This window comes from Numida meleagris, chromosome 2, assembly GCF_002078875.1.
Source record: "Numida meleagris isolate 19003 breed g44 Domestic line chromosome 2, NumMel1.0, whole genome shotgun sequence".
Classification (NCBI taxonomy): domain Eukaryota; kingdom Metazoa; phylum Chordata; class Aves; order Galliformes; family Numididae; genus Numida; species Numida meleagris.
Window position 1 is genome coordinate 82,881,051 of NC_034410.1, and position 6,159 is coordinate 82,887,209.

A 6,159-nucleotide genomic window follows, 5' to 3' on the forward strand; every position below is an offset into this window, starting at 1 on the left:
AAAGTGAACGAAAGATGTGATGCAATAAGCACTTGACTCTTTTAATTGGATTTTCATTTTTATTCTTTTTTTTTTTTCCGACTGCTTCATTTTTTTTTTCGGGACTGCTTTTCCAAAGTTTCATAACAGAGGCAGCCAATTGTTGTGGATGGTGAACAAACCACTGACAGTCCCGTGGAGGGAATTTTTGTGCATTGTCTGAAAATCAGAGACCTCTTACTCACTTTACCTTTGTCACTACAGTCACATTCATGGATTGTTCCTGGCCTGATAGCCTTAATCTGCAAAGGAGTGCTCTAAATTTAATTTGCATGCAGGTAGAGTTTATTTTCTTGAATAAACGTTATGTCTTTACTGAGTAACATAAACAGATTTATCTTTTGCAGAATTTTGCATATTCTGCCAGAATATGTTTTGTTATAGTCATTACCAAAGGAGACTTGCTTAAAAGGATTCAAACAAAGAGCAATTATTGGTGCAAACGTATATGTCTATGTTAAGAACACTAGAAAAAAAAGAAACTTGAGAAGGTGTGACATACATATATGTAGACTTTTGGATATCTATTTGGGTTTTTTGTTTGTTTTCTAAAGCTATAAATGAAAGGAAATTGTCAAAAATTAATTAAAGGAGATACCTTTCAGCATGAACATTCATTAGATAATGACATTCATGTAGCACAAGGCTATCATGTGTTTGCTTTCCCCAAAGCAGGTCAGCCATATGAGTAAATCTAATTTCACCATCTTTCAGGAATGCTTTATATACAGAAACAGATCAAGAATAAAATGCAAAAGTAATTCTGAGCTATGTGGCCAAGGGTGATTTGCATTTATATGCTATCTTTCAGCTATAGAGATCCCAAAGCAGTTCTGTGAAGGAAAAAAAAATATATAGAGATAGAACTATTTCACAAAGTCTGAAATGCAGCATCTGTTTAACAGCAGAGAAAAACACTAGGAATCTCACGCACAATTGTAGTAGAAATGTGAATTTAGATAGGCAGAAAGTTATTATGCAAATTACATGGCCATGTTATCTGGGCTAGTAAATGTATTCCTGCGGAATGTGCAACACAGTCATAGGTAGTCAGGGCTTTCCTCAATAGTACATCAACGCCAAGTAATACAAGAGAACCACACAGGGAAATACATTTAGTATTTCTCCATTTGGAAAAAATGTTACAGTAAGCGTACAGTATACGGTGTCAGAGTAGGCATGAATTTCAGCAGGTATTGCTGTTTGTGTCATCCCTATGTTCTAGGGAAAAATATCTTTTTTCCTTTCTCAGTGAATAAAAAAGCAACTAATCCCAGGTTAAGTGTGTCTACATAAAGAGCTGTTGTAGTATATCCAGATATGTTTGTAAAGATGCAAGAGCAAAAAACCTTTCCTTAGAAAATCTACAGAAAGATTTCTTGCTGAGTCAACTTTTTGCAGTGCCTCCCATCCATCTACTAAGCAAGTTCAGTATTACCCAATAAATGCTACACCAGGTGTTCTGTCCTTTAGTCAGGATTTTATCAGGTTTGTACTGAACTCAGTTAATAGAAAATAGATAAGTTCAATTCTAGGTTTAAAGCATGAAAGAAAATGTTTTCAATGCTATGTTAAATGGCAGAGATACCAAATGTGCCGCTGAAAAAAAAAAAAAAGAGGAGGCATCTTTCCACTGATTATTTTAATTGTAGTGGAGCCTTGAAGATACCATTTAGAATATTACCTATACACAAATATTGCATGCTGAAACACCGATGTGTCCTTGAAATATTTTCAAACCATGATTATGTGTCTTTATGTTACCATTGAAAGACATCTGTGGCTTCTGGTGCTTTGCAGGAATTGATAAGACCTAAATTTTACAGCAAAGGTCCCTGGACACAGCAATGCTGAATGCTACTCTGTTTAGGTATGATGTGGCAATGAATCAGTTGTGAAAGGTGCTGAAAACCTTCAACATGCACTGAACATCATCCTAGAAATGAAACAAAGGGGAAAGTTGTAGTAAGTGTACATCCCATTAGGTTTAGATAATTAAAAGACATTTAAGTGAGATACTGAAGAGTTTTTTTCTCCCTGGCTACATTTAGCTGGCAGCAGAAAGGATATTATCTCCTCATGTGGAGATTTGGATTCTTCATCTTGTGAACAGTTTTAGAGAGGCAGAGATCAAGGAGTAGAAAGAGGACAGGGCAAGAGGAAGAACCTTGCAAGTGGAAGAACCTGACAGAGGCAAATTAGTCAAGAAAGGAAAAACTGAGGCAAGAAAATTAAGTATTTCTATGGGAACAAAAGGAAAATAAAGAAGAAAATGATGCAACTGCTCACATGGGTGCCGTATCATTTTCTTTGTCCCATGTCTACCAATACCAAGAAAACAGGAACAAAAAGTTGAGACTGAACTATCAGTGTCAGTCATTTAAATTAAAAAAATAAAATTCATTTCCACTTTGCAAACTTACATTACTTACCACAGGCTTTGCTGAGATGTGGAACCAAACAGTTAAATTATCTGAATGCTGCTTGACAAAGTAGAAATGTTCTGTCACTCTTGTTTTTTAGTAAGCGCATTTTCCAAGGCAGCAAACAGCTCATTTTAGAAAAAATATTAAACTGTACTCTTTATCTGTCTAATAACAATAATTTATCTGAGGACCAAATGAAATATGTAACACCATCTACTTCCCACTGAACAAGAATCTGCAACACAAGGTTAACCTGCACTGATGTTCAAAGAAGAAAAATCTAAGAAGGACCAAATCACCTAATCACCCCATGGCTTCTCATATATGTTCTATGGCATATCAATGGGGAAACACACAGCCCTCTCCTGCGTGTCTATCAACTTTTGCTTCCAAGAGTGACTGTCAGACACAAAGCCAAGTTTCTTTACAGTAAAACAATCCACAGTAGGATTGGAGAGCAGTATCTCTTTTCAGTGTGTGCCCAGAGAGGTTGTGGATGTCCCTGGAGGTGTTTAAGGCCAGGGTGGATGGGGCCCTGGGCAATCTGACCCAGTACTTGACCTAGAGGCTGGCAACCCTGCCTGTGGTGGGGAGGCTGGAGCTTGATGATCCTTGAGGTCCCTTCCAACATAAGCCATTCTATAATTCTATGATTCTGACTTGGAGGGGAAAAATATTTTCAAGATGTTAAATGGCTTAACAGCTACTTGATCGCTTTAGCTTTCTGACATGCTGTTTTCTTACCACGATATATATAGAGATTTAATTAAAAGCACAGCTCCAGCTGAAGGAAATCTTTTCTGAAGCCTTCTGAACCTTCTCCTCCCCCATCACAAATTAATTTGTACATATCATGTAAAAAGACACTGCTTCATGCCCAGCATCTTCCTGTTCTTACTGCCCTGTGTTGTGCTGTGTGCATTGTCCATGCCTTGTTGCCATGAAGGCATCAGAATGCTCTCATGTTCTTCTGTGGCTGGAGTCACAGGGCAAAACTTCTGTCAGGTTTGCAGAAGCCCTTTCCAAAACTCAAGATTACAGCAATGTAGACTGGCTGGAGCACAGAGAAGGAGGATCGCAAAATCCTCCTTACATCACTGGAAGGAAATTTGTATTCTGTGAATATCAGACGAAGGCAGTCCCAAGCACACAGAGAAATTCATTTATTTTTCTCATCTTTCAAAAGTCAGTGATACAGAAAGATGTATTTTCTCTAAAAAACTTTGAAAGGCTTTTGATTAAAGACTGGTTCTGCTCAGAGGGCATGGTTGCATAATGATCTAAGAGCAAAGTGCTGGGTACCATGTCTTCATCAGGACAAGTTAAAAAAAAAGGATGATTAATCTCTTATGTATCATTTCTATGAGTCCCAGTACTTAATAGTACTAAAATGTTTGTATGGTATTTTTATAAGAAAGCTTGATAGCTTTGACAATATTGCAAAACATTGCTGAAGAGACAGAAGCAACTAGTTTGTTTACTTAATTTCCCTTAAATACAGACCAAATTAGAGCACACATGAAATCTGACTAAAAATTAAGTCACTTCAAAAACAAATGTGATTACTAAAGAGAATTCTGCCTGAAATGAACAAATCCACTTACACACCTTTCTTTCTTATTAGACCATTAGCCCTAATAGGCACTGTCTCTGAACTGCTCTGTGTGCCCTCAGCCACAGCTGAACACAGTTGACTGGGAACAGATATACTTCAGTCACAGTGGCCTCACTCCTTTGCAGACTTGAGCATATGAACTCTCCTCACTGCTGCAGTGCAGAAAACATCTGTCTTAAACCCTGTGGGACCAATGGCAGACTAGGCAAGGTCATTAAGTGGCTTTAGGTGAAGACTCTGGAGTCTCAAAGAGAAGAATTCCTTTCTTGTTCCCTGGTGTGAAGCCATGCAGGGTGAAGCTTGCTGGGCTAGACAGGATTTTTTACCCTGGCAACTCTGAAAGAGTAAGACATGTGTCATCCAAATGATTAATATAAAATGAAAATAATTGTAAGCCTATTTAAATGTAAGTTATTTTACATTGTATTACTGTGCTAAACCTCTTAGCAATTAAGGAAAAAAAATTAAGACAGAGAAAAAAAATGTTGTACCTCCCTGTAATCCCTTCTCCTGCTGAAAGCACAACAGATGTAAATTCCCATGTTTATGGCTTTGGAGACAGGCATAAAAAATTGTGTTAACAGGCAGGCAACCGTAAGTATTCTCTGTTTAGGCATTTAAGTATTCTCACCACCACAGATGAACAAAATGAAATGGGAAAATCCACTGGGCCTTACACTTTTTTTCCATGAGGGTTGCTCTGCATGGAGCAATGCAGAGGTTTGGTGATAGGCAGGAAAGATTTCTGGCTGCCTCACTGGGAAAGGAGCTGGAGTGGGGTCACCAGCTGCTCCCTTCTGCCATCTGAGGAGGTGAGGGGGTCTTTTGAGGAAAGGTAGAGAGAAAAGGGGCATCTCAACTCTGTTAGACCTGTCCCCCACAGGTGTATGGGACAATGCTACTCTCTGGGCACTCAGTGTGCAAAACTAAGCCCAGGATCATCAAGCCACCAATTAGGGGCTACAGTCTAGAACCCTGTACGGCCCAGCCTTCAGTGTGTTCAGGCTGGGATCCTGTTTCATGAAGAATTGAGGCCAGCATAGTTTATTTGACCTGAGTGAACAAGGGATTTCAGTGTGCCTCTGGTGCTTCTTGACCAAAGACAAATGGACTGCTTACTTTTTGTCAGGAATTCTGAAGCCTTCTTAGGCTTTGCTGGGAGATGAAGTTATAAATGAAAAAAAAAAAAAAAAACAACCATAGCGTTTTGTGATTTTTTCTGCCTTTTGAAACTGCTGAGCAGGTTTATACAGTTATCCAGAAAAGGTAAACAGAAAGTTACTGAATTAGGAATACACGTAGACATTGAGATAAAGGCATTATGATGACAACATTGCATTCACCATCTGTCTCAAATGTTTGCAGCTGATGTTGTGTATTTTCAATATTTAATATTATATTGCATTTGAAAGATGGCGTAGAGAGACTCACAAACACAGAGCATGAGATCCACAAGAACACCTAGCCACAGAAGCTACTGAAAAAGAAGCCAGAATGAAGTCAGGACAAATGCTGGTTATGGCAATCCAGTCTTAACTGGTGGCAATGGCTGGAAGCAGCTGTGGGATGTGCTGGGAAGCTGAGATTGCTACCTGACCAGAGTGTGGGAACAGCAGGGGTGTATTTGCATAATGATGCAAGCTAATGTTAGGAGGTACTGGGCTCCCAGACAGGATTTTACCAAGAGTTCCTTTGCTGTTGGGGGAAGACTTGAATCTTGGATTAAAAAAAAAAAAGGAGGTGGGAAAGAGATGAGTATTTACTTGTCCATGCACAAGCTCTTTGGAATACCAGCTTATCGTAAATTTGTGTTTTGGATGAATGTGCCAAGCCCTCTTTTGCAATCATACACTTTCTGTGAAAGATCTGAATGGCATGATGAGAAAAAAAAGTTATATTTTAATTTACAAGGGTGACAGAAAAATTAGGAGTGTGCAGGTTGTTTTGTAGCGCCAGATCTGTGTGCCACTGTGTGCTTTGAACGTCACGATGTGGCCTTTCTCACACATTGCCCTTCCCTTGAACCCTGGAACTAAACATGCACTTTGTTCTTTCACTGGCCCACTCATGAAAATTTAA